Below are 27,620 nucleotides of genomic sequence, written 5' to 3'. Positions count from 1 at the left end.
ATGTTACATTGCTTCATAAGTCTTGCTCCTGGTGCATACTAGTGACATCACTCAGCCTTTGTGTTCTTGATTTGTGTGTTATTTTGATTTCTGGCTTTACCCCCGTTAATGCTGATGGGCATTATGTGTTGTGGTCAGACAGAAAAAATCAAACTTTGTGTCAACTATCAACATGATTGGTTGCAAAAGTGACCTGCATACAAGGAAACACACAATACCCTATTTGATGAATTAACACCTTTAAAGGACCCATGGCATGGTGGTTTGTTGATGCTTTAAACGGGCTCGTGAAGGTTTCCGGATGTTATATCCGCAGCCTTTCTCGAAATGAACCCTCGGCACGTAGATATAGCCTCCTGGGAGAAAGCCCCATTTCAGTGCTTTTCCCAGTGCGTCGTTTTGCTAATGAGAAGCAGGAGGCGGGGAAGGGTAGAGGGTGGGGGCGGGTCTTATCATTAATATTCATGACATGTAAACGCGTTACCTCTGATTGGCTAACAGCACTGTGACGCTACCTCCAGTGGGTCAGAACAAGCGGATGTGGGTGTCTTACTATGGCGAGAGAGAAGGAACAAACCGCGAAGGGAAAAATACCGCGCGCTGACGTCATTAAGGTGCGACGCGAGGAAATAAAATAAATTCAACAAATGTTTGGGTTTTTACTGAACGTTTGTTCAGTAAAACAAAACAAATAAAATGAACGAGTGACTTAAAAAAAAGAATGTGGGTGTCTTTGTAAAAACTGTTTTGATTGGCTATTATAACAGAGCATGCTGCATGCTTTTCGGTTTTGGAGAGCAGAGTACCTGGCTAACTGCAGGAAGCGGTTAGCTGCACAGCTAATGTAGCCATTGCAAGGCTAACGTGGCACCGATTTTAAAACACGGCAAAACGACTTAACAGTTATACACTTACTTGTTCGGTGTTTGTGGCTGATGCGGCAGGGATGCTTGGTACGGACCCAGGCTTCAGTGACAGTTGATGTGCAAAACCTGCCCTGTACTGTCCCAAGTTGTGGAAACATTCATCAGGAAAATGCTTCCGACAAACATACACCGTCTTAGGTAGACTCGACGGCGTATTATTGGAGTAAATAAAATTAAGCCACTGCGTCTTCAGGGGCTCTCCCGTCGGCAGTAAAAACAGACTCCTTTCTGTGTTGTCACATCCATGTACAGCACAACTTCCATGTTTGGTGGCAACTTTTGAGCTGGGCGGGCAATCCATACAGTGGGTGGGAATCCAGAGGGGGGGCGTGGGGATCATCTCCCTTGCTGACGTAGGCAAGAGAAGAGTTTATCAATGCGCCGTTTTGACGCGCCATTCTCAAATGTTGGGCATAGTTTGGTTTACACATTATGAAATTTCTAGCCACTGGGGTGACTTAAGAAGGTCAGAGGAACTCATTTTAACGTTAAAAAACCTCAGAAAGTGAAAATTTCATGCCATGGGACCTTTAAGATTTTCTTCAAGTATCCTAAAAGTTTACAAAATGCTAAATTTCAGTGTATTTACTGATAACTTTAAGAATTCTTATAGTATAACTTTAAATGACTTTCCATGACTTAAATATAATGAAATGATGTTAAAAAAAGTTTAAGATGTTACTAATTTTAACATTTAAACATACTTAAAGCAAGACGGCCTTTCGAATTCAAAATAATTGGTTAAATTTAGTTTGCTCTGAAATTTGGTCATTGTGATATACGTTTATTTCTGTAAGATCTCAAAAAAAATATCAGGCCATTCTGTGGCTGGGAAGTTATTTAATTTGAGGGGATTCCCGAGCAAATAATGTGCATGAAACCACTCGCTTTGCGCAGTCAAGCAGACAGAGGAAGTCCGGTGTGCGCATACGCAGGCTTATCTTCTTCTTTTGGGTTTTATGGCAGCTGGCATCCAGTGCTGCGTTACTGCCATCTACAGGTTTACCCTTGACCGTGCGCTGACAGTTCCATCATTCTGTCGCTAAACGAACAGCTGGTCACACCGAGGTGCTCGCTGACACCGATATTTATTACTTTGGTCTTGCGTTTCCTTTCCTTCGCAACATAATGTCTTTTCTTCTCACTTTCCATTACTGTAGTAGATCTTTCACATTTCGTTCGCATCCTCCATTTTTCTCTCCGTTTCAAATTTGTCTCCTACAATGCCTTGCGCGAATGGGGAAAGCCCACCACGTGATGCATGATGTAGTATCTTGTATTGCATCATGATGAAGCAGGAAAAAATAGCAGAGAATTTAAGGCTACATGGCCCTAAATTTATTAATTGTTCTACACTAAGTAACTTTAAAAACGCACATTGATAAAACTTGCTGAATTCGTGCTGAGTTTATCTCAAGAAGAAAAGAAATATATCACAATGGAAAAATAACTTCGTTCCGCCCGAATAAGTTCCAAATCTGTGCTCAAATCAGAATTTAAGGGAGTTGTACTCAATAACGTACAATATGACTCGGGTAGTCAATGACATGGACAGGCTTTAATTTTCAAACAAATTTTGCATACACTGTACACACACAATCTTGCCTATAAATACCCGGGGGAAATGATGGGAAAATTGTCATTATTGAAGATGCCACGCCTAAGCCAAAATCAACGTGAACAGGCCATCGGGATGTTGCGTGCCGGAAGTACACAGACAGAGGTCGCCCGGCACTTCGGTGTTCATCATTCGACCATTTCCCGTTTGAGTCAGCGTTACAGACAGACAGGGAGCACCAGGGATCGTCCACGCCCTGGTCAGCCTCGAGTCACGACGCCAGTTCAGGATCAGCACATCAGGCTAGCTCACCTCCGTGACAGATTCCTGACACCCTCAGTCACTGCTGCTGAGACCCCTGGACGACACAGACCCAGAATCTCCAGCATGACGGTCCGAACATGGACCAACTGTCACTTTGAATTTTTTTATTGTGAATTAATTCTTGAGTTTGACAATAAATGTCCTTTATCGATGTTTCAAGATATGTGTGCATTACAAACAATATCATAAATTTCAAATATATGCATGGATCTAAAGTGATATCGTGTTGAATTCCATTGTGCATTTTTAAAGTTACTTAGTATATTTACAACCCCGATTCCAAAAAAGTTGGGACAAAGTACAAATTGTAAATAAAAACGGAATGCAATAATTTACAAATCTCAAAAACTGATATTGTATTCACAATAGAACATAGACAGCATATCAAATGTCGAAAGTGAGACATTTTGAAATTTCATGCCAAATATTGGCTCATTTGAAATTTCATGACAGCAACACATCTCAAAAAAGTTGGGACAGGGGCAATAAGAGGCTGGAAAAGTTAAAGGTACAAAAAAGGAACAGCTGGAGGACCAAATTGCAACTCATTAGGTCAATTGGCAATAGGTCATTAACATGACTGGCTATAAAAAGAGCATCTTGGAGTGGCAGCGGCTCTCAGAAGTAAAGATGGGAAGAGAATCACCAATCCCCCTAATTCTGCGCCGACAAATAGTGGAGCAATATCAGAAAGGAGTTCGACAGTGTAAAATTGCAAAGAGTTTGAACATATCATCATCTACAGTGCATAATATCATCAAAAGATTCAGAGAATCTGGAAGAATCTCTGTGCGTAAGGGTCAAGGCTGGAAAACCATACTGGGTGCCCGTGATCTTCGGGCCCTTAGACGGCACTGCATCACATACAGGCATGCTTCTGTATTGGAAATCACAAAATGGGCTCAGGAATATTTCCAGAGAACATTATCTGTGAACACAATTCACCGTGCCATCCGCCGTTGCCAGCTAAAACTCTATAGTTCAAAGAAGAAGCCGTATCTAAACACGATCCAGAAGCGCAGACGTCTTCTCTGGGCCAAGGCTCATTTAAAATGGACTGTGGCAAAGTGGAAAACTGTTCTGTGGTCAGACGAATCAGGATTTGAAATTCTTTATGGAAATCAGGGACGCCGTGTCATTCGGACTAAAGAGGAGAAGGACGACCCAAGTTGTTATCGGCGCTCAGTTCAGAAGCCTGCATCTCTGATGGTATGGGGTTGCATTAGTGTGTGTGGCATGGGTAGCTTACACATCTGGAAAGACACCATCAATGCTGAAAGGTATATCCAGGTTCTAGAGCAACATATGCTCCCATCCAGACGACCTCTCTTTCAGGGAAGACCTTGCATTTTCCAACTTGACAATGCCAAACCACATACTGCATCAATTACAGCATCATGGCTGCGTAGAAGAAGGGTCCGGGTACTGAACTGGCCAGCCTGCAGTCCAGATCTTTCACCCATAGAAAACATTTGGCGCATCATAAAACGGAAGATACGACAAAAAAGACCTAAGACAGTTGAGCAACTAGAATCCTACATTAGACAAGAATGGGTTAACATTCCTATCCCTAAACTTGAGCAACTTGTCTCCTCAGTCCCCAGACGTTTACAGACTGTTGTAAAGAGAAAAGGGGATGTCTCACAGTGGTAAACATGGCCTCGTCCCAACTTTTTTGAGATGTGGTGTTGTCATGAAATTTAAAATCACCTAATTTTTCTCTTGAAATGATGCATTTGCTCAGTTTAAACATTTGATATGTCATCTATGTTCTATTCTGAATAAAATATGGAATTTTGAAACTTCCACATCATTGCATTCCGTTTTTATTTATTTACAATTTGTACTTTGTCCCAACTTTTTTGGAATCGGGGTTGTTAAAAAAAACCTAACAAAATTGGATTCGAATTCAGTAGCTTTCAGTCCACTAAACAAAAATAATTGGGTGTCAGGGAAAATTCTTTTTGTGACCTGAACATGAAAAGTCTGAAAGGCAGTCTACCTTTAAAGTCTACCTTTACATTTAAAAAGTTCAGTAAAGGTACTTAAATTTACTACTAAATTTAAGGGCTGGTCTTAAAGGTAAGTTAAACACATGACTAAATTCACATTTTCACCTCATGATTGTTAAAAAGGATTATTTTGTTTTGTTGTTTGATGATTCATGAATTTTACGAAGCACCAGAAGAGTTCAAACCTATTAGCCTTTGCCAGGAGGTTAAGACATGGTTATATATACAGCTTTCAGCAAGATAATGAGCCAAAAAACAGATTACAAATGTGTATAAAGCATCATGTTCTTCGTGCAGGAGTAGACTCTAAGGGTCTTCGACCTTGTTAGACATTACAAGAGAGTTGTTATTCTCTCCAAGGGAAGCATCACGGATATTAATTGTAAGGGGAACCGGTATTTTGCAGAAAAGATTGCACTACATAGCAACTCCGATGAATTAATTCATCCATTTTTTTGTAACCACTACACTTCACTATACTTGTTTGTTTCAGAGACACTGGCTAACCTTGTGACAATATGCCAGGAATCTGATATATTTCTGTCTATTAACAGAAAGCAGTTTAAGACATTGTCTGTCAAGGGCTAGGACCTTGTTTGGGAGAATACCTATATTAAAAGTTGATGCAGTTTTCTTGCTTTACTTTGTGGAAAAAACTGTCAGTGATATAAAATAACTTGTTCCTCAAGTGCCATTTGAACACACAATTTGTACAAGATCAGCCAGTCAAATTTCAAGGGTACAGTAATAAATGCATTCGAACTAAACAGTAAGTAATGATATTTCCTGTTTAACTTGCAAAACAGATCAGATTAATCAAAACGAGACCTTGGAGTATGGCACCCAAGAGCCTCCTCAGTTAGACATGATTGCCCTTGACTTAATTTGCTTAAAGTCTTCAGGATGATTAGATAAGACCACTGAATCCTCTTAATCGCCCATAATGTTGGTTTAGGTAATAAGGAGTTAATAAACCTGAGAGATTCAGGCATCATCCTGTCTCTCAGCAATGTCAGTGTACAACAGTATGCAGTTACCTAATTGGAATCGGGAGAGCTTTATATAATGAGAAAAACTTGGAGACTTAAAAACATTAACATGGTAGGAAATACATACCGAGATAAAAACAAGTAAGCTGAATCGGGAAGAACAACAAATGTGTGGATAGGTCTCAGATAACCCTGTAAATTGTATGAAGTGCCTGATTTATTTTATTTTATTTTATTGAATCATTTCACTGTTTACTCAACAACATTTATGGACTTATCTACAGTGGTGCTTGAAAGTTTGTGAACCCTTTAGAATTTTCTATATTTCTGCATAAATATGACCTTAAACTTCATCAGATATTCACACAAGTCCTAAAAGTAAATAAAGAGAACCCAGTTAAACAAATGAGGCAAAAATATTATACTTGGTCATTTATTTATTGAGGAAAATGATCCAATATTACATACCGGTATCTGTGAGTGGCAAAAGTATGTGAACCTCTAGGATTAGCAGTTAATTTGAAGGTGAAATTAGAGTCAGGTGTTTTCAATCAATGGGATGACAATCAGGTGTGAGTGGGCACCCTGTTTTATTTAAAGAACAGGGATCTATCAAAGTCTGATCTTCACAACACATGTTTGTGGAAGTATATCATGGCACGAACAAAGGAGATTTCTGAGGACCTCAGAAAAAGCGTTATTGATGCTCATCAGGCTGGAAAAGATTACAAAACCATCTCTAAAGAGTTTGGATTCCACCAATCCACAGTCAGACAGATTGTGTACAAATGGAGGAAATTCAAGACCATTGTTACCCTCCCCAGGAGTGGTCGACCAACAAAGATCATTCCAAGAGCAAGGCGTGTAATAGTTGCCAAGGTCGCAAAGGACCCCAGGGTAACTTCTAAGCAACTGAAGGCCTCTCTCACATTTGGCTAATGTTAATGTTCACGAGTCCACATCAGGAGAACACTGAACAACAATGGTGTGCATGGCAGGGTTGCAAAGAGAAAGCCACTGCTCTCCAAAAAGAACATTGCTGCTCGTCTGCAGTTTGCTAAAGATCACATGGACAAGCCAGAAGGCTATTGGAAAAATGTTTTGTGGACAGATGAGACCAAAATAGAATTTTTTGGTTTAAAGGAGAAGCGTTATGTTTGGAGAAAGGAAAACACTGCATTCCAGCATCAGAACCTTATCCCATCTGTGTAACATGGTGGTGGTAGTATCATGGTTTGGGCCTGTGTTGCTGAATCTGCGCCAGGACGGCTTGCCATCATTGATGGAACAATGAATTCTGAATTATACCAGCGAATTCTAAAGGAAAATGTCAGGACATCTGCCCATGAACTGAATCTCAAGAGAAGGTGGGTCATGCAGTAAAACAACGACCCTAAACACACAAGTTGTTCTACCAAAGAATGGTTAAAGAAGAATAAAGTTAATGTTTTGGAATGGCCAAGTCAAAGTCCTGACCTTAATCCAATCAAAATGTTGTGGAAGGACCTGAAGCGAGCAGTTCATGTGAGGAAACTCACCAACATCCCAGAGTTGAAGCTGTTCTGTACGGAGGAACGGGCTAAAATTCCTCCAAGCTGGTGTGCAGGACTGATCAACAGTTACCGCAAACGTTTAGTTGCAGTTATTGCTGCACAAGGGGGTCACACCAGATACTGACAGCAAAGGTTCACATACTTTTGCCACTCACAGATATGTAATATTGGATCATTTTCCTCAATAAATAAATGACCAAGTATAATATTTTTGTCTCATTTGTTTAACTGGGTTCTCTTTATCTACTTTTAGGACTTGTATGAAAATCTGATGACGTTTTATGTCATATTTACGCAGAAATATAGAAAATGCTAAAGGGTTCACAAACTTTCAAGCACCACTGTACTTATGGTGTGTGTATATAAGCTTACTACTGTACTAGAATGAATATATACATTACTACTACACTAATATGTGTATAAATATAAACTTACTACTACATTAGCAAGTATATAAATATAAACTTACTACCACACTAATGTGTATAAATATAAATTTACTACGACACTAACAAGTGTATAAATATAAACTTCCTACTACATTAGCAAGTATATAAATACAAACTTACTACCACACTAATGTATATAAATATAAATTTACTACTACACTAAAGTGTATAAATATAAACTTACAACTACACTAATATATGTATCAATATAAACTTACTACTACACAAATGTGTGTATAAATATAAACTTAATACTAAACTAATGTGTGTATAAATATAAACTTAGTACTACACTGACATGTATAAATATACACTTTACTACTACACAAATGTGTATAAATTTAAACTTTATTACGACACAAGTGTGTATAAATATAAACTTACTACTACACTGACGTGTATAAATATAAACTTAGTACTTCACAAATGTATATTAATATAAACTTAATACTAAACTAATGTGTGTATAAATATAAGCTTAGTACTACACTGACATGTATAAATATAAACTTAGTACTTCACAAATGTGTAAAAAATACGTATAAACTTACTTCTACACAAATGTGTATAAATATAAACCTAACACTACACTGTGTGTTAAACTTACAACTACACTAATATGTGTATCAATATAAACTTAATACCGCAGTAATGTGTGTATAAATATAAACTTACTACTACACAAGTGTGTAGAAATATAAACTTACTACTATACAAATCTGTATAAATGTAAACTTAATACTAAACTAATGTGTGTATAAATATAAACTTACTACTACACTGACGTGTATAAATATAAACTTAGTACTTCACAAATGTATATTAATATAAACTTAGTACTAAACTAATGTATGTATAAATATAAACTTACTACTACACTGATGTGTATAAATATAAACTTAGTACTTCACAAATGTGTATAAATATAAACTTACTTCTACACAAATGTGTATAAATATAAACCTAACACTACACTGTGTGTTAAACTTACAACTACACTAATATGTGTATCAATATAAACTTAATACCACAGTAATGTGTGTAGAAATATAAACTTACTACTATACAAATCTGTATAAATGTAAACTTAATACTGAACTAATGTGTGTATAAATATAAACTTACTACTACACTGACGTGTAAAAATATAAACTTAGTACTTCACAAATGTGTATAAATATAAACTTACTTCTACACAAATGTGTATAAATATAAACCTAACACTACACTGTGTGTTAAACTTACAACTACACTAATGTGTCTCAATATAAACTTAATACCACAGTAATGTGTGTATAAATATAAACTTACTACTACACACGTGTATAAATATAAACCTAATACTACACTATGTTTGTATAAATACAAACTGACGACTACACCAGCATACAAATATAAACATTACTACTACACTAATATATGTATTAATATAAACATACTACTACACTAGCTAGTATATAAATATAAACTTACTACTACATTAGCAAGTATATAAATACAAACTTACTACCACACTAATGTATATAAATATAAATTTACTACTACACTAAAGTGTATAAATATAAACTTACAACTACACTAATATATGTATCAATATAAACTTACTACTACACAAATGTGTGTATAAATATAAACTTAATACTAAACTAATGTGTGTATAAATATAAACTTAGTACTACACTGACATGTATAAATATACACTTTACTACTACACAAATGTGTATAAATTTAAACTTATTACGACACAAGTGTGTATAAATATAAACTTACTACTACACTGACGTGTATAAATATAAACTTAGTACTTCACAAATGTATATTAATATAAACTTAATACTAAACTAATGTGTGTATAAATATAAGCTTAGTACTACACTGACATGTATAAATATAAACTTAGTACTTCACAAATGTGTAAAAAATACGTATAAACTTACTTCTACACAAATGTGTATAAATATAAACCTAACACTACACTGTGTGTTAAACTTACAACTACACTAATATGTGTATCAATATAAACTTAATACCGCAGTAATGTGTGTATAAATATAAACTTACTACTACACAAGTGTGTAGAAATATAAACTTACTACTATACAAATCTGTATAAATGTAAACTTAATACTAAACTAATGTGTGTATAAATATAAACTTACTACTACACTGACGTGTATAAATATAAACTTAGTACTTCACAAATGTATATTAATATAAACTTAGTACTAAACTAATGTATGTATAAATATAAACTTACTACTACACTGATGTGTATAAATATAAACTTAGTACTTCACAAATGTGTATAAATATAAACTTACTTCTACACAAATGTGTATAAATATAAACCTAACACTACACTGTGTGTTAAACTTACTACTACACAAGTGTGTAGAAATATAAACTTACTACTATACAAATCTGTATAAATGTAAACTTAATACTGAACTAATGTGTGTATAAATATAAACTTACTACTACACTGACGTGTAAAAATATAAACTTAGTACTTCACAAATGTGTATAAATATAAACTTACTTCTACACAAATGTGTATAAATATAAACCTAACACTACACTGTGTGTTAAACTTACAACTACACTAATGTGTCTCAATATAAACTTAATACCACAGTAATGTGTGTATAAATATAAACTTACTACTACACACGTGTATAAATATAAACCTAATACTACACTATGTGTGTATAAATACAAACTGACGACTACACCAGCATACAAATATAAACATTACTACTACACTAATATATGTATTAATATAAACATACTACTACACTAGCTAGTATATAAATATAAACTTACTACTACACAAACGTGTATAAATATAAACTTAATACTACACTAGCATGTGTATATAAATATAAACTTATTACCACACGAAAATGTATATAAATATCCGTAAACTTACTACTACATTAGCATGTGTATAAATATAAACTTACTACTACATTAACGTATATGAATATAAACTTAATACTACACTAACATGTATATAAATGTAAACTTACTACTACACTAACATGTATGTCAATAAAAACTTACCACAACACTAACATGTGTATATAAGTATTAACATACTACTACAATAACGTGTATAAATATATACTTATGACGACACTAAAGTACGTGAATATACAATTACTACTATACTTAGATGTACGGTACATGATTAATAATAAAATTTGAAACAAAAATTACCACTTTTGTTGATTATATTTGTATTAAAGCATGCCCCATCCTGTTTTATTCTTTAATTACTGGAGCCATATTATGCATGATTAGATGTCCTGCAATGCTGACAATCATTGCCAGCTAGGTACAAAAACAGGCACAGAAAATTATACCATGTTTCTTTCTGGTGAAAATAGTATGGGATTAGTCATACTCATGAGAGAAACTCATCGCAAAGGAAAGAGTGAGAAAATAACGAAGACAGTGCATGACATATAACTAATGGCTAAAATTAGTGCAGGATTACTTTATGCGAGCGTTTTAGTGTGGAATATTGGAAGAGATTTTTCAGACACTCCAGCTATTTAAGTTCAGTAAAGAAGCTAAAGGCTTTTTCTTCACTCATCACTTGCATCTTAATTAATGTCACACTCAGGAAGTTTAGCTGCATGTGATTTAGATCTCCTTCTGCCTGGTTCTCCTCTTGGCTCCATTTTTTTTTCTCTTGCTACACATTTAAAGTGCATTCAATCTTAATGAACTGCTATTGATGGAACAATAATTCAAATATAACTAACACGGTGCTTGCCTTGCATTTGACGTTAATGCAAGTTGGGAAATATGTACACAAACGCATATTTGGTATTCAGATTAGTCACCTTTGTTGTACTTTGGTACACTTCTAAATTATTTTTACGACTAATTGGTTACAGGGAGCAAGTTAGATGTTAAATGGTGGAGTAATTGGAAGGTGGGTGGATTGGAAGAGATTTTTTTTTTTTTTGGGAAGAGAAATGACCGACTAAAAACTGCCAGTGCCATAGACAGTATAACAAAACAAGAAGCACTGATTCTTGAAAGCATAAGCTCAGTATAGAGTGCCAGTGCTGTAGTCAAGTCACTAAACCTAGAGTCCGAATGATGATGATGATGATGATGATGATGCCCTTTATTGTCACTAGTCACATGTACCAGCGAAATTAGCCGTCAACCTGTCCGTACATATACAACATACAATTGACATAGGGTAGACAGGACAGGAAGACAGGGATGAAGATAAAAAGGAAACACAACATGAGGAGAGATAAGGAAAAAAAAGAACCCCCCCCCCCCCCCCCCCCCCACTATGCTCCTGTCAGGAGTACAGTGTGGGGACATTTAAAAAACCTTTGCATAAGCACACAACAACACAAGTACACTTTAAACATGGGACTTGAGGGGGGGAATCAGGGGTAAGGGGGGGAGGGGAGGAGGTAATCCAGCGCAAGCAAGCAGCCGTCCACTCCTGCAGCCATGAAGGCGCTGGTCACGCACCCGCTTGTCATACTGGGGGTAAAAATGGCGACCGCAGAGAGTTAGAGAGGCATGCGAGGAATGAGAGTGTCTCCCGGCAGTGACCTTCAGGGGGAAATGTTTCCTCAGCAATGGCCTGAACCAAGGCCGGTGCTGTCTCAGGGCGCCGAATGTCGATAAGATATGAATTGTTTGGTCTTTCCAGACGCAGTCTTTGCACGTCCTCACCGCTCGTCCATATCTGTCCATTCCGTCCATTCTATTCAAATTGATCTCCGAAAAACGTATTCCTTGCAAAGCTGAAAGCTGCTTGAACACTGACTTGAACACTGGGGACTCGAGACTGGATTTGAGTGGTGGGCAAAGCTGTTGGCACTCGGACTGTGGACATTCAGAACTTTAACCACAAAATGGTTGTCATCTCGGAGCAGCTTTCAGCTTTGCAAGGAATACGTTTTTCGGAGATCAATTTGAATAGAATGGACGGAATGGACAGATATGGACGAGCGGTGAGGACGTGCAAAGACTGCGTCTGGAAAGACCAAACAATTCATATCTTATCGACATTCGGCGCCCTGAGACAGCACCGGCCTTGGTTCAGGCCATTGCTGAGGAATGGCCTGAACCAAGGCCGGTGCTGTCTCAGGGCGCCGAATGTCGATAAGATATGAATTGTTTGGTCTTTCCAGACGCAGTCTTTGCACGTCCTCACCGCTCGTCCATATCTGTCCATTCCGTCCATTCTATTCAAATTGATCTCCGAAAAACGTATTCCTTGCAAAGCTGAAAGCTGCTCCGAGATGACAACCATTTTGTGGTTAAAGTTCTGAATGTCCACAGTCCGAGTGCCAACAGCTTTGACCACCACTCAAATCCAGTCTCGAGTCCCCAGTGTTCAAGTCTGAGTCAAGTCCAAGTCATGAAAAAAAATTTCGAGTCGAGTCCACTATTGATCCGGGTTGAATCCGAGAACAAGACTCCAAGCGCACCATTTGACGGTGGCTGTTTTTGCACCATTGACGTTAGTTTGTTCCTGAACATGACATATGAACAGTTGAATGAATGTGCATTCTCTTTATCAGGGAGTGCAAAGTATTCTGTCAGAGATGGTTGGGAGACAGATGTAAATGCAGAAGGTGTGATTATTAATACAAGTGAGGACAGGTAAACGATGCAGAATGGCAAGCAAAATTGTAAAACGGTGAAATGGGCAACAGGTCAAGCGAGGTACAAACAGGCTATCGTAGACTCGGCAGAATCAAAGACGAGAAACAGGAAATCAGGAAACCAAACAAGGAAATAAGGCTCGGTAATGTCAGTAATGCAACTCAATATTTCGCAAAGTAAGTGTATTTTTGCAGTTTTTATATAGGTGCGCTGATTGCGGCTTAATCCTGTGCAGGTTGAGTCATTTACGGCATGCACACGAGAGTCCGCTTGGCGTGCACGCTGTCCAGAGAGTACCCAAGAGTCTATCTGATGCATGTGCCAAGGCGCGCAAGTGTGACACTCTTGCACAAAATTGGTACAAAAATTAATGTCGATATAAATATCTTATGCCAATTTATTATGACGTTACAAAAAATAAAGAAAAAGCAGAGTCCTCATCTCCAATTTACGAGTCCGAATGCAGTTAATGCATAAGTCCAAGTCATCAGTGCTCAAGTCCAAGTCAAGTCATGAGTCCTTAAAATTAGAGCACGAGTCGGACTCAAGTACTACAAGCCTAGACAGTTCTATGTAAATCGAACTGTTATAAAATTGAAATGAATACATCTAGTAGTCTGTGATTTCACTGTTGCTGAATTCTTGAAAACAGGCAAAGTATTTTTTTCGACTAATAACATACCTTTTGGGGGAGGCACGGTGGTGTAGTGGTTAGCGCTGTCGCCTCACAGCAAGAAGGTCCGGGTTCGAGCCCCGTAGCCGGCGAGGGCCTTTCTGTGCGGAGTTTGCATGTTCTCCCCGTGTCTGCGTGGGTTTCCTCCGGGTGCTCCGGTTTCCCCCACAGTCCAAAGACATGCAGGTTAGGTTAACTGGTGACTCTGAATTGACCGTAGGTGTGAATGTGAGTGTGAATGGTTGTCTGTGTCTATGTGTCAGCCCTGTGATGACCTGGCGACTTGTCCAGGGTGTACCCCGCCTTTCGCCCGTAGTCAGCTGGGATAGGCTCCAGCTTGCCTGCGACCCTGTAGAACAGGATAAAGTGGCTAGAGATAATGAGATAAGATGAACATACCTTTTCTCTACATCTGAAAACATAACGTGAAGTTTTTTTTTATGCCTCCACCACCTTAAGGTGCAGGAGGCATTATGTTTTCGGGTTGTCCGTCTGTCCGTGCGTGCGTCCATCCCGAAATCTTGTGAACATGATATCTCAAAGGCTAATGAAAGGAATTTCACCAAACTTTCACCATTTGTGCGCTTTGGGACAAACATGAACTGATTAGATTTTGAGGTTAAAAGGTCACAGGTCAAGATTACTGTGAAGTCAAATGTCCATCCCCAAACCTTGTGAACGCCATATCTCAAAGACTAATGAAAGTAATTTCACCAAACTTTCACCATTTGTGCGCTTTGGGACAAAGATGAAATGATTAGATTTTGAGATCAAAAGGTTTAAGGTCAAGGTCACTGTGAGGTCAAATGTCTGTCTGAAAACCTTGTGAACACAATATCTCCAAGGCAAATGAAAGGAATTTCACCAAACTTTCACCACTTGTGCATTTGGGGACAAACATTAACTGATTAGATTTTGAAGTTAAAAGGTCACAGGTCAAGATTACTGTGAGGTCAAATGTCCATCCCCAAATCACAACTTAATAAGGCGTGTAGTCTACCAGGCGGAGGCATCCCCATCGACGCCGTTGGCGTCGAGTTCTATCTAGTTTTTTTTTTTTTTATTTAGTTAAGTATTCCCACTCCGATTTCCTCACAAGAAGAACGTCACACTTCGATCAAGTCATTGCAAAGCTACATATCATCATGGAAACAATGGCAAAACTATATGTAATAAAAAAAAAATGTCAAAATGCTTTTATTAGGCTCCCACACATGCAGAAAACATACATTTTGTAGAATTTGGAGGAAAAAAACTTAAATAAATAAGCAGTATTCCAGCCTGCAATCCCTGTCAACAGTGAGTGTACACCCAGTTCATGACATATAAAGACTTTTCAATATCATTTCTTATTAATGCAATACAAGTATCATGTAATGTATTCATCATCTGTCCAATTTAACCTTGGTTGTATTATAAGTGTAGAATCATTTTAATGGTTTGGTTTTCAATCATATTCACAGGATCTCATCTCATCTCATTATCTCTAGCCGCTTTATCCTGTTCTACAGGGTCGCAGGCAAGCTGGAGCCTATCCCAGCTGACTACGGGTGAAAGGCGGGGTACACCCTGGACAAGTCGCCAGGTCATCACAGGGCTGATACATAGACACAGACAACCATCCACACTCACATTCACACCTACGGTCAATTTAGAGTCACCAGTTAACCTAACCTGCATGTCTTTGGACTGTGGGGGAAACCGGAGCACCCGGAGAAAACCCATGCGGACACGGGGAGAACATGCAAACTCCACACAGAAAGGCCCTCGCCGGCCACGGGGCTCGAACCCGGACCTTCTTGCTGTGAGGCGACAGCGCTAACCGCTACACCACCGTGCCGCCCCTGCCTCGAACTTTTCAAAGCAAACTTTCATTAGTGAGACAGCAGAGTGCTGACCTGTAATGCTTTCTCATGCTGCAAACTCTGAGGCTGGTACAGAGCCCAGCTGCTGTAATTCTCCCTGCTTTATTTAGATGCTTATAAAGAAGCAATCGGCTATTTAATTAAAGCCAATTTTCTGACAGCAGCCATTCTGGGCAGAGAAACGTATTCTTCTGCTCATAGATTGGAATGGACATTGGAGCCAGGAGACTGAAGACGAAAAAAGACTGTCATTTTTAGCACAAACACAAGCTCTCAGCACAATGGCCTATTCAGTTAATCACTAGAGAGGACCAAGAGCGCAGATACCCATGACTGCCAGGTATTTCTCACAAGGTGAACGTTAATCAAAACCATATCCTCTTTTTTTTTTTTGATTGATTGATTGATTGTTTTTAACTTCATTGCTTGTTGCAAATAGTGTCGACTGAGTGGCTGGGAAATACTGTAAGTCAGGGGTTTTCAAAGTGTGGGAGAGTCAGCCCCCCCTCAGAGAGCAAATAAACAACAGCGCCCCCCCTTACAATTCTTGTTGTTGCTATACTTAAGGTTCCATTCGTATTTAAAAAAAAAATGGTTGTTGTACACATTTTTTTCTTTTACACATTTTAAACATCTGTGCTTTTTTAAAACCTCTTTTATACACATTTTAAACATCTGTGCTTTTTTTTAAAAAACATCTTGTCTTACATTTTAAACATCTGTGCTTTTTTAAAACCTCTTTTTTTACACATTTTAAACATCTGTGCTTTTTAAAACATCTTTTGTACACATTTTAAACATCTGTGCTTTTTAAAACATCTTTTTTACACATTTTAAACATCTGTGCTTTTTTAAAACCTCTTTTTTACACATTTTAAACATCTGTGCTTTTTAAAACATCTTTTGTACACATTTTAAACATCTGTGCTTTTTAAAACATCTTTTGTACACATTTTAAACATCTGTGCTTTTTAAAACATCTTTTTTACACATTTTAAACATCTGTGCTTTTTTAAAACCTCTTTTTTTTTTTACACATTTTAAACATCTGTGCTTTTTAAAACATCTTTTGTACACATTTTAAACATCTGTGCTTTTTAAAACATCTTTTGTACACATTTTAAACATCTGTGCTTTTTAAAACATCTTTTTTACACATTTTAAACATCTGTGCTTTTTTAAAACCTCTTTTTTTTACACATTTTAAACATCTGTGCTTTTTAAAACATCTTTTGTACACATTTTAAACATCTGTGCTTTTTAAAACATCTTTTGTACACATTTTAAACATCTGTGCTTTTTAAAACATCTTTTTTACACATTTTAAACATCTGTGCTTTTTTAAAACCTCTTTTTTTACACATTTTAAACATCTGTGCTTTTTTAAAACCTCTTTTTTTACACATTTTAAACATCTGTGCTTTTTTAAAACCTCTTTTGTACACATTTTAAACGTCTGTGCTTTTTTTAAAACATCTTGTCTTACACGTTTTAAACATCTGTGCTTTTTTAAAACCTCTTTTTTACACATTTTAAACATCTGTGCTTTTTTAAAACCTCTTTTTTTACACATTTTAAACATCTGTGCTTTTTAAAACATCTTTTGTACACATTTTAAACATCTGTGTTTTTTAAAACATCTTTTTTACACATTTTAAACATCTGTGCTTTTTTAAAACCTCTTTTTTTACACATTTTAAACATCTGTGCTTTTTTAAAACCTCTTTTGTACACATTTTAAACATCTGTGCTTTTTTTAAAACATCTTGTCTTACACATTTTAAACATCTGTGCTTTTTTAAAACCTCTTTTTTTTACACATTTTAAACATCTGTGCTTTTTTAAAACATCTTTTGTACACATTTTAAACATCTGTGCTTTTTAAAACATCTTTTTTTACACATTTTAAACATCTGTGCTTTTTTTAAAACCTCTTTTTTACACATTTTAAACGTGTGCTTTTTAAAACCTCTTTTGTACACATTTTAAACATCTGTGCTTTTTTAAAACCTCTTTTTTTACACATTTTAAACATCTGTGCTTTTTAAAACCTCTTTTGTACACATTTTAAACATCTGTGCTTTTTAAAACATCGTTTTTACACATTTTAAACATCTGCTTTTTTAAAAACATATTGTTTTACACATTTTAAACATCTGTGCTTTTTTTAAACCTCTTTTTTACAGATTTTAAACATGTGTGCTTTTTAAAACATCTTTTGTACACATTTTAAACATCTGTGCTTTTTTAAAACATCTTTTGTACACATTTTAAACATCTGTGCTTTTTAAAACCTCTTTTGTACACATTTTAAACATCTGTGCTTTTTAAAACCTCTTTTGTACACATTTTAAACATCTGTGCTTTTTAAAACATCGTTTTTTACACATTTTAAACATCTGCTTTTTTAAAAACATATTGTTTTACACATTTTAAACATCTGTGCTTTTTTTAAACCTCTTTTTTACAGATTTTAAACATGTGTGCTTTTTAAAACATCTTTTGTACACATTTTAAACATCTGTGCTTTTTAAAACATCTTTTGTACACATTTTAAACATCTGTGCTTTTTTAAAACATCTTTTGTACACATTTTAAACATCTGTGCTTTTTAAAACATCTTTTGTACACATTTTAAACATCTGTGCTTTTTAAAACATCTTTTTTACATATTTTAAACATCTGCTTTTTTAAAAACATATTGTTTTACACATTTTAAACATCTGTGCTTTTTTTAAACCTCTTTTTTTTACACATTTTAAACGTGTGCTTTTTTAAAACCTCTTTTGTTCACATTTTAAACATCTGTGCTTTTTAAAACATCGTTTTTTACACATTTTAAACATCTGTGCTTTTTTAAAACATCTTGTTTTACACATTTTAAACATCTGTGCTTTTTAAAAAAAAACATCTTGTTTTACACATTTTAAACATCTCATAGCATCGTTAGCTAGCACCTCTTGGCAGACAACACACTGTGGCAGTGGAGCATCTTCAGATCCAGTCCATGAAAATCCAAACTTTAAATAATCGTGGTCATACTTCCTTCTTTTTTTGCTTGGCCCAGACTCTGTCTCCTCACTCACTGTAGCTTTAGGTACTAAAAATCGATCCATTTTGTCTCTGGCAAAGCCTAGCTGAAGTTCGCTAAATGACCGCAATAGTAACTTATTCTGGTTTATTTTTCCTCACGTTGCGCCCCCCCTGAAGAACTCTGGCGCCCCCTAGGGGAGGCGCGCCCCACACTTTGAAAAGCCCTGCTGTAAGTAATACCTCAGACTAAGAACAGATTCATTAATCATGATATAGAGTATGTGGTTATAATTCTTTGTAAGTTGGATGGCAAAATGGCGGCCAATCGCTTTGTCACCGTAAGTGAGGAAAAAGGACAAATTATGAAAGAAAATGCTGTTCCTAAAAGCACTAAAGATGCGATGAAGTTTGGTCTAAAACTATTCAAAGGTGAGGTGGAACTGTGATTTATTTTATCGATTTCAAAACAAAGTATTTTATGTGACTCGGTGTAGATAAGTGACACAAGTCTGCGCCACATGGTGCTTTTGAAGTTTGAAATAAATTATATTTTTTAATATGATTTTTTTTAAATAATCACCTGTGCATTTATACTAATACAATTATCCACCTCAGGCTCAGTGAATATCGGTGATATCACCGATATTCACTTCACCCTCTGTGAATAATTGTCAGTTATAAGGCTTAATAATGTGATATAAACAATTCCTTAATAATTTCATAAATAAATCTATAAGTTATAACTATTCGTGAGAAATCCATGTCCTGTAACAACATATTTTATAAATAAAAAAATAAGAAGAATAAACAATGATAACGATAGAACAAGTGCAATATTATAATTTCCAAAAACATGATAAATATTTAAAATGTCATCAGCGAATGCTTCCAATATTGACACACACAATATTTTGTAAAGCAAGTGCTATACAACCCCGATTCCAAAAAAGTTGGGACAAAGTACAAATTGTAAATAAAAACGGAATGCAATAATTTACAAATCTCAAAAACTGATATTGTATTCACAATAGAACATAGACAACATATCAAATGTCGAAAGTGAGACATTTTGAAATTTCATGCCAAATATTGGCTTATTTGAAATTTAATGACAGCAACACATCTCAAAAAAGTTGGGACAGGGGCAATAAGAGGCTGGAAAAGTTAAAGGTACAAAAAAGGAACAGCTGGAGGACCAAATTGCAACTCATTAGGTCAATTGGCAATAGGTCATTAACATGACTGGGTATAAAAAGAGCATCTTGGAGTGGCAGCGGCTCTCAGAAGTAAAGATGGGAAGAGGATCACCAATCCCCCTAATTCTGCGCCGACAAATAGTGGAGCAATATCAGAAAGGAGTTTGACAGTGTAAAATTGCAAAGAGTTTGAACATATCATCATCTACAGTGCATAATATCATCAAAAGATTCAGAGAATCTGGAAGAATCTCTGTGCGTAAGGGTCAAGGCCGGAAAACCATACTGGGTGCCCGTGATCTTCGGGCCCTTAGACGGCACTGCATCACATACAGGCATGCTTCTGTATTGGAAATCACAAAATGGGCTCAGGAATATTTCCAGAGAACATTATCTGTGAACACAATTCACCGTGCCATCCGCCGTTGCCAGCTAAAACTCTATAGTTCAAAGAAGCCATTGTATCTAAACACAATCCAGAAGTTCAGACGTCTTCTCTGGGCCAAGGCTCATTTAAAATGGACTGTGGCAAAGTGGAAAACTGTTCTGTGGTCAGACAAATCAAAATTTGAAGTTCTTTATGGAAATCAGGGACGCCGTGTCATTCGGACTAAAGAGGAGAAGGACGACCCGAGTTGTTATCAGCGCTCAGTTCAGAAGCCTGCATCTCTGATGGTATGGGGTTGCATTAGTGCGTGTGGCATGGGCAGCTTACACATCTGGAAAGACGCCATCAATGCTGAAAGGTATATCCAGGTTCGAGAGCAACATATGCTCCCATCCAGACGACGTCTCTTTCAGGGAAGACCTTGCATTTTCCAACATGACAATGCCAAACCACATACTGCATCAATTACAGCATCATGGCTGCGTAGAAGAAGGGTCCGGGTACTGAACTGGCCAGCCTGCAGTCCAGATCTTTCACCCGTAGAAACCATTTGGCGCATCATAAAACGGAAGATACGACAAAAAAGACCTAAGACAGTTGAGCAACTAGAATCCTACATTAGACAAGAATGGGTTAACATTCCTATCCCTAAACTTGAGCAACTTGTCTCCTCAGTCCCCAGACGTTTACAGACTGTTGTAAAGAGAAAAGGGGATGTCTCACAGTGGTAAACATGACCATGTCCCAACTTTTTTGAGATGTGGTGTTGTCATGAAATTTAAAATCACCTAATTTTTCTCTTTAAATGATGCATTTTCTCAGTTTAAACGTTTGATATGTCATCTATGTTCTATTCGGAATAAAATATGGAATTTTGAAACTTCCACATCATTGCATTCCGTTTTTATTTACAATTTGTACTTTGTCCCAACTTCTTTGGAATCGGGGTTGTATGTCGGTAATAGGCATATTGCAATTTCATTCAATTCAGTCGTATTTTACCAGAGTTAGGGCCCTTGATTACCAAACTTGGACTTTGACAATTTCATGAGGGTGTATTAAGCACTTACTGTGTAGCATAGATATCGCTTGGCTAAGTGACATGAAAAGAGAGCTTTTGAAAGGACATAAACAATTAATTGTGATATAAAAAGAGAGAGCCTTAAGAGGACTCAATAAATGGCCTATAATGAACATAATATACATTCATTGCCATATATATGTGATTAACTATTATATCTCCTGTAGCCATCTTGTAATCTGTATTTACCCATATCGGGTTTAAGGTGAATAATAGCATAGATATAGTTGCCAGCGGGGGATATTGTGCTCTCAGAGCACTCTTGTTTTTTTTTAATGTTTAAGGGCAGCTTGGTAGAACATTGGTTGGCATTAACACCTCACCATCCATGCATTTGCGTTTGTATGGGTTTCCTCCGGGTTCTCGGGTTTCCTCCAACCTCCCAAAACTATGCAAATAGGTAGCTTGCAAGAATCCACAAATGTTTGTGTCTAATGATAGATTGGCATCCAACCAAGGCTGTATCCCCATCTTGTACCCAGTGTTTCTGGGATAGGCTTGGATTCCACTGCGACCTTGACCTGGATTTTTTCTTTTTTAATTCTTCCCCCATCTTTAACTTGTAAATAATATTTTACTTATTTTATTAATTGGAGGATTGATGGCACAGCGAATAAAATAAAATAAATAAATGGTGGAGTATTCCTTTTACTGAACCCTTCACCCTCAGTTGCAAAACTTTTTCTCTTTATCTTATGTACTTGTAATCATTAGATTGATTGGCGTTGGACTTGCTGATATTATGTTTGAGTGTCTATCTTATTTTATCATTTTCTTTTATGCCTGTCTCACTCACATTGACCTTTTGTGCTGTATTTCTTCTCAATATGAATTCTTTCATGTCTATAAAAGCCCAAGTTTTTCATCCAGTCAGCTATTTCTCTCTCTCTCTCATGTACCGTACACTCTTGAAAGGACCGTATTTCCCACTTACTCCATTCTCCCGACTGAAAAGTTAAGCCTCCTGTAGAACAAACTATATAAGAACTTTCAACATTTAACCCCTGAACAGTCATTTGAATTTAGCCGAAAATGCTGATCCAAGGCATACTGAAAATAAATTGAAAGCTGTTTTTGAACCATTTGGAGTACAAGCACGGTTTTGGTCTTTTCTGAAAGGTAACACTCTGAATGTGTTCCTGGCATTGAGTAATAGATGTTTGAACAGATTGAAGCAGGATGTTTTTCTTTCCGTCTGAATATAGATGCCTGCATATTCCTATAACCGGGACTTTTTAGCTGGACTATACAATGGGACCACATCATGAAGCCTTACCTACTCCAAGATCTTTTTTTTTTTCCTAACAATACCACAGAACATGAATATTTTGCACGTTTGCAAAGGGTATGTGTAGTTTTTTGCTTGTTTGGTTTTTTTTTTTCCCCAAAAATGGCCATTTGAAGACTCCAAAGGAACCTTGGAAACCATGGATAAAAATTTTGGTCAAGAATGAAATGTGACACTTTGGAGAGGGAATTGGACAGCTCAGATACACGATCAATATTCCTGACACGGAGTAACTAAAGCATAAACAAATTGGCATCCACTTTCCTCTCAAATATGAAAAGTCCACAAAAGATTAGTTATCACACTTTTGGGATTACTGTGCATCAATCCTGGAGTCACTTCAAACAGATTTTCTATGAAAATTACTGTAATGTAAAAGGTACACATTCAGAGCTGTAGTTCTGGGCAGGAAATATAATGCAGGCTGTCCAGGACTCGTGCCCTAATTTTAAGGACTCATGACTCGACTTGGACTTGAGCACTGATGACTCGGACTTGGACTCGTGCGTTAACTGCATTAGGACTCGTAAATTGGAGATGAGGACTCGGATTTTTTCTTTATTTTTTGTAACATGCCAGAATAATTTGGCATAAGATATTTATATTTACATTGATTTTTGTACTAACTTTGTGCAAGAGTGTCACATGTGCGCACCTTGGTACGTGCATCAGATAGACTCTTGGGCGTGCAATGGACAATGTAAATGACTCACACCTGCATAGAAATAAAGCGCAATCAGTGCACCTATATAAAACTGTGAAAACATACTTACCTTGCGAAGTATTGAGTTGCATGCTGATACATTACTGAGTCTTATTTCCTCGTTTGGTTTCCTGATCCCTGATTTCCTGTTTCTCGTCTTTGATTCTGCTGAGTCTACGATAGCCTGTTTGTGCCTCGCCTGACCTATTGCCTGTTTCACTGTTTTACGATTTAGCCTGCCGTTCTGGATTGTTTACCGTCTTCACTTGTATTAATAAGCACACCTTCTGCACTTCCATCCATCTCCCAACCATCTCTGACAGAATACTTCGCACTCCCTGATAAAGAGAAGCACATTCATTCACCTGTTCATACGTCATGTTCAGGAACAAACTAATGTTAATGGCGCTGAAACAGCCACCGTCAAATGATGTGGTTGGAGTGCTGTTGTCGGACTCGACTCGAAATTTTTTTTGAATGACTTGGACTTGACTCAGACTTGAACACTGGGAACTCGAGACAGGACTCGAACTCGAGGTTGAGTGACTCGACTACAAGACTGGTATAATGCAATGTGTGACTAATTTGTTTGGTTTGAAGCCAACATTTTCTGGTTCTTCTTCAGCTTCATTTCATTTTCAAGGTCAGAAAAGAACGTGCGATGTGCACTGATGGGCTTGGAGAGACTTGCCAAGATTATGCATCGTAGAGACAAGGAGGTGATAAGTGAGTTGCTATTCGTTTTTATGTGACCTGATAACTGAGATTTGAAGAGTATTGAGTGTATGTGCAAAAGAGGACAAGCAGAGGGAATAAAAGGAGCTGAGTTGGTTGGATATTGCTGTGCTCCACCTCTTTACTAAGCATTAATTAAAACTTAACCCTTCATCAAGTTACTAATTGTTGGTTAAGAGAAAGGATGGTATTCTAAGAAAAACTCAGAAAAAAATTAAATTTCTGAGATTAAAATCAGGGGGCGGCATGGTGGTGTAGTGGTTAGCACTGTCGCCTCACAGCAAGAAGGTCCGGGTTCGAGCCCCTGGCCGGCGAGGGCCTTTCTGTGCGGAGTTTGCATGTTCTCCCCGTGTCCGCGTGGGTTTCCTCCGGGTGCTCCGGTTTCCCCCACAGTCCAAAGACATGCAGGTTAGGTTAACTGGTGACTCTAAATTGAGCGTAGGTGTGAATGTGAGTGTGAATGGTTGTCTGTGTCTATGTGTCAGCCCTGTGATGACCTGGCGACTTGTCCAGGGTGTACCCCGCCTTTCACCCGTAGTCAGCTGGGATAGGCTCCAGCTTGCCTGTGACCCTGTAGAACAGGATAAAGCGGCTAGAGATAATGAGATGAGATGAAAAAGATCACACATTTATGAGGAAAAATCCTTGGAAAAAATAGTTGTTTGTTTGTTTGTTTGTTTGTTTGTTTGTTTGTTTGTTTGTTTGTGGGGTCAAGGAACCAGATCGCTTCACTTTGCAAGGTTGGATGAACATCACACCAAAAAGACACCATGGCTGAACTGAGATTTTGAGGAAATGTCTTTCCTTCTTGAGCATGCAATATAAATGGAAAGTGCGAATATTTTTCAACTAGATTTCTCAGAATGCATTGCAGCCAGGAAGCAGGGTCAGGTTTTTTTTCCCCTTGTAAATTTTTGACTTCTTAAACTTGAAATTTCTGATTTTTTTAAAATCTCAGAATTTCTAAGGTTTTTTTTTTCTTGGACTTTTTGATTTTTTTTCTCAGAAATGTATTCCTTTAAACTCATGGAGAACATCCTTGTTTTTCCTCATAACTGGACAAATTTATTCTCGGAAATCCTTTTTTCCCCGTTTTTTTTTTCCATTTATTTATTTATTTGCTGTCATTGGTTGCCACTTGGGGCAGCATGGTGGTGTAGTGATTAGAACTGTTGCCTCACAGCAAAGTATCTGCTTGGGTTTTCTCCGGGTGCTCCGGTATCCCCCACAGTCCAAAGACATGCAGATTTGGCTAATTGGTGGCTCTAAATTGACCATCGGTGTGAATGTGAGTGTGAACAGTTGTTTCTCTCTGTGTCGGCCCTGCGAAATTTGGAGGAAGCCCTGCGATGACCTGGGGACTTGTCCAGGGTGTACCCCGCCTCTCGCCCATAGTCAGCAGGGATAGGCTCTAGCTTGCCCGTGACCCTGCACAGGATAAGTGTTTACGGATAATGGATGGATGGATGGTTGCTATTTGCCGTGATGCACAATAAATAAATAAATAAGTATACCCTTTTGTCCACAAATATTTGACCATTAAGTGCATAAGAGGTTCCACAACTATTAATTTGTACCAATCCAACAGTATTTCAACAACAGCAAATGACACATCAAACTGCACTCCAAATAATATCCATACACAGGCTAGATTTCCAGCTTCAGTGCTCTTTCGGATACACTCTTAATCAAGAAAATAAATATAGAAGTGCAATACAAGTGCAAAATAATAATTCTATGTATAATATTACACTACTTAAGGATATCAATTCATAAAAAAAAGAAGTTGTGTGGATGAGCTGGCAGCTCAGCTGAAACGGTTGATTCTGGAACTGAGAGTGTGTAGCATGGAAGCTCACGCCCATCAACAAAGCTCAATGAGTGGCCTTACTTCAATGGAGGATGTTTACAGCAGCATCTGGGAGATTGTTCCTGTGTTCAACTAGGCTCTTTCGAACAGCACTGATCATGATGTACAAGGCATCGGCGTTGCCAGACTTATTTTACCGGGGCACGTGCCCCAGTATACATCTGCTGTGCCCCAGTAAAAATTCCTGATCACATTTCAGAAACAGTAATGTCTTTGGCACTGCGGAATAACCGTATACGACCGATGCGTCCAAAACGCACCCATTCGTCTCTATTAAATTGCTCATCACACAATTAACTTGCATATATCACATGATACCACACAACCTGAGCTTCCTAACGGTGCTACCCATTAGTTGCTGTGATAAACGGTTTGCGATAAAATTAACATCAATTAATTCACGTCAAATTGAATAATGTTCCACATACGGCTCTGCGTCCATCTCCACACCCGTTCTTGTCGGCGCAATACCTCACAAACTCTTGAGTTTACACGACAAACCATACATCAAAATAAACAGCAGTCCCTACTGTTTCGAATGATATGAAGTATTCATCTGGGCAGTGGCGGCTGATAGTCTTTCAAACAGGGGAGGCTGGTCGGATACAATATTTCCAGATTTTAAAAGAAAAAAGAAAAAACACATCAATTTTGCCCATACTCTTGCCTCTGATCTGGCTGATTATTGGCAGGGTCACAAACTGTGAAATAACAGGTTCTTTTGGCCCATTAGCCTACTGTCCAATATACATGATGGTGGTGTTGGGGGGGGGTATATTTTAACATTTTATATTTTAAAATTGTGGCATGTTGTTTAAAAATTGATCATTATTGAAAGCAGCTCTTTGTCAGGAACCTCAGCAGTAACAGCAGAGTGTTCTGGAATAGGCACAACCACTGACCTTGGGGAGCCAAACATAGAGCTGGGTGCCACACATTTCATTCGATGACACTTTCCTTATCTCATCTCATTATCTCTAGCCACTTTATCCTTCTACAGGGTCGCAGGCAAGCTGGAGCCTATCCCAGCTGACTACGGGCGAAAGGCGGGGTACACCCTGGACAAGTCGCCAGGTCATCACAGGGCTGACACATAGACACAGACAACCATTCACACTCACATTCACACCTACGGTCAATTTAGAGTCACCAGTTAACCTAACCTGCATGTCTTTGGACTGTGGGGGAAACCGGAGCACCTGGAGGAAACCCACGCGGACACGGGGAGAACATGCAAACTCCACACAGAAAGGCCCTCGCCGGCCCCGGGGCTCGAACCCAGGACCTTCTTGCTGTGAGGCGACAGCGCTAACCACTACACCACC

General features: G+C 37.7%; 1 protein-coding gene across 1 annotated transcript in view; it reads left to right on the top strand.

The window, feature by feature from the left end:
- Positions 1 to 27,620, top strand: part of cacna1ia (calcium voltage-gated channel subunit alpha1 Ia) — a 431,086-nt gene that overhangs the window by 166,354 nt on the left and 237,112 nt on the right. The gene's annotated exons all lie outside the window — the stretch shown is intronic.

This window comes from Neoarius graeffei, chromosome 4, assembly GCF_027579695.1.
Source record: "Neoarius graeffei isolate fNeoGra1 chromosome 4, fNeoGra1.pri, whole genome shotgun sequence".
Lineage (NCBI taxonomy): Eukaryota > Metazoa > Chordata > Actinopteri > Siluriformes > Ariidae > Neoarius > Neoarius graeffei.
Note: the sequence above shows the minus strand (reverse complement) of the source record. Positions and strands in the feature narration are given on the sequence as shown.